Source organism: Dipodomys spectabilis, unplaced genomic scaffold, assembly GCF_019054845.1.
Source record: "Dipodomys spectabilis isolate Male_0828 unplaced genomic scaffold, ASM1905484v1 ptg000415l, whole genome shotgun sequence".
NCBI lineage: Eukaryota > Metazoa > Chordata > Mammalia > Rodentia > Heteromyidae > Dipodomys > Dipodomys spectabilis.
The window spans coordinates 1,461,278-1,464,314 of NW_024871092.1; positions in this window are offsets into that span (position 1 = coordinate 1,461,278).

A 3,037-nucleotide genomic window follows, 5' to 3' on the forward strand; every position below is an offset into this window, starting at 1 on the left:
TGTAGCTCAGAGATAGTCACCTAGCAAGCCTGAAGCCCTGGGTTCAATTCCACAACGAAACCCTGGAAAGGGAGGTAGGGCTCAACTTGTAGACCACCAGTCTTGATCAAATGGAGCTCAAGGACAGTGGCCAGGCCCTGAGTTCAAGCCCGATAACTGGAAGAACAAATCTTTGTTGAGGCTTTATTTTCCCTTTGGAAACGATTTATGCTTTGTGATAAACACAACATGGGCCTGTTCCCTGGCCACCAATGGGCCATTAGATGTCCCTGGAATTTGGGCCTCCTCCCAGCAGCCTCTGCTCTACTCGGCCCACAGTTTACCCTTCCATCACCAGGCAGATGGAGGCCTAGAGAAGCCCACCTGGCCACCTAGTTCTGGTGGCTGCTGAGGATTGTGGGACTCAGCATGTCACATAGGGAGTCATCATCCCCATCAGTCTACAGGAAAAAGAGATGGAGCACTGCAAGCCTGAGTGCACCAGCTGTGGTAGTTTTGGATTTGGGGATCTGCCGCAGGATATGCTCTGTGGGCTAGTCCTGTACGGGGCATGGAACCCTGACCTCTCCTCTTGCAGTTTCCACACTATCCTGAAGTTGCAATTCTTCAAAACCTTTCTGCGCCTACCTCATCTTGACCACCCATGAGCCTGAGGCCTCTGAAGCAGCTGCACTGGTGGGGAGCCCAGCCTGTGTCAGCATTTGGAGCCCTGTGTAGGAGTGAGAGCCGCTCTTGCAGCTATCTACTCTTCATCTTCAGCTGAGACAGCTGGCACATGCACGGGGCTTTCTCCTGACACAGCTGATCCAGAATGAACATCTGTCCTTTACATGCCAGGAGGGATTCCTGGGCAGTGGGGATATGTGCCAACAGCTGGTTGCATCAATGGTGGAGCTCATCTGCAGGACTCTGGAGGTCCACCTCATCAGGCAGGTTGTGGATGAAGCAGATTTTCTTCTCGGATGCCCACTTGTCCCACTTCCCATTCTCTCACATGTTGTGGTGGCAGCTCACGGGGCGGAGGACCTGTGGCTCTGGCTCTATCTGGCACTGAGCTGTCCAGAAAGGGGGAGTGCCTGAAGCAGTCCGGCAGGAGATTCCCCCTGTGGATCTAAGCCTCTGAGAGTGCTAACAGAGCCACATCCCTCTCAGTTTGGGGGACATCTCCATCCTCTGCCATGGGCACATTGAGGAGAGTCGCTTCCTCAGATTTTGCTTCTCCAGGGTCCAGAGCTTCCCCTTCCACAGGGAAAGCCAGGAACCTCAGCTGGGCCTGCAGGTGCTTCCTCTGTAGACTGGTCACTTCCAGGCACTTGAAACTGTCCTGTCACTTTGGGGGCACAACCTAGTGCCCCAGTTGGTCGGACCCTGCAAATGTTTCAGCTGCTCCAACAGCTGGGTGAGCTTCTGCAGGTGCTACTGCAGGACCTACTACTTGGAGCACAGCTGCTCATTTGAAGTGATGTGATGCTCACAGGTGGCTCTGAGCTCCTGCATCTAGGCCAGAGCCTGCTCCTGCTGCTCCTGCATTTCCCGAATCGCTTGGCTCTCTCTCAGCCACCTCTTTCCATTCCTCTATCTTCTCCTCTGAGCCGTCTAGCTGTTCCGGCAGATGTTTCTTCACCTGCTGCTCTGAGTCCAACGATGCTAGAGAGAGCCTCCTTCTCACTGCTCACCCTGTGGAGAGCGTCCCGCAGCAAGACCAGCTGTTCCTCCAGCTGTGGGTTGCACACACATGCACATCGTGGGGTCTCGGGGATCTCCTGCCGATCCTTGGTTTTCTTCTCTAGTCTTCCCAGTTGCTCCTGCTGCTCCCCAATCTGGAGATGGAGTCTCTGGTTTTCCTGGACCTAGATATGAAGTTGTTCCTCCAGGTATTTCAACCCCATCTGCATGCGGTAGGTGTGGGCCTGCAGGTGGTGCTCCTCCTGAGATGGACCCTCGGGGGGCCATGGCTCTGCCAGCTTCCTTCTCTGTCCCCCCAGTTATTCTCTAGGTGCAACACCTACCTCGATCCTCACTCCTTCTCCTCTGTCAGTTGGTTTACCTGCTCGGTCAGCCAACAGGCCTCCTCCTTCTGCGCGGAACTCTCAATGCTCAGGTTCTGCGAGAAGGTGTCTGTCTCCAGATTTGCTGCGGTCACCATTCAGCTCAGGTTGTCCTGAAGTCTCTTTAGTACCTCACACTCATCCTGCACTTGTTGGAACTTGAAGATTCTGTTCTTCTTGTTGCTCCTCTATGTCCAGAGTGCTTCCAGCTTCTCCTAAATCTCTGTGTTCACTTGCTCCAAGTCATAGAAGCTATTGGGTTTTTCCTTGAGCTGAAATGTTACTTCATTCAGCTGTTCAAACAACATTTCAGTCTCCTTCTGTAAGTAGTAACCACAGAAGCCTCCATCTCTGGCTCCCCCATGTGCTGCTCTGCGGCCTATAGGCAGCTGGTTAGAGCTTCGTGCTCCATTTCTCTGTCATATGCCATGAGCTTCATGTGGGCTTGTGCCGATTGTAAATCACTTTCTGCTGAAACCAACCTCTGTATGGGTAGCTTGTGGATGTCTAGCTCTGTTTTTGGTGCTTTGTGCACTTGGGCTACCTTCTCCTTCTCTTTCTCTTGTCAGTCCTGCAGGTCTGTCTTTTCCTGCTTCAGTGGTTGGATCTTGGCACAGAGCACCTGGTTTCTTCTTTTGCTGCAGTACAGGGAAGGCACCACATGTTGGTAGCACCTCTAGATTCTTGGTGGTATCGGGACCCTTGACACTCTGGACAGCGATGGCTGTGACTGTGACCAAAGGCAGGGGAGGCCTGTAGTAGTCATCACCTTTGGCCAGACCCTCCATTGAATCACCCTCCCAGTAGTGTTTGTCTTTGGGATCCTTCTCTTTTTGTATTCTTTGTTTTCTTGAATGTTGAAGGTCTGACAGGAGGATTCTTCTGCTGGTGTTCTGGCAGTAGTTTGTTGCCCTCAGCTCTGTCTCAGAGTCTTGTTGTTTCAGACATCTGAACGCTGGGATGCGAAAGATGGGCTGGCCACATTCCCA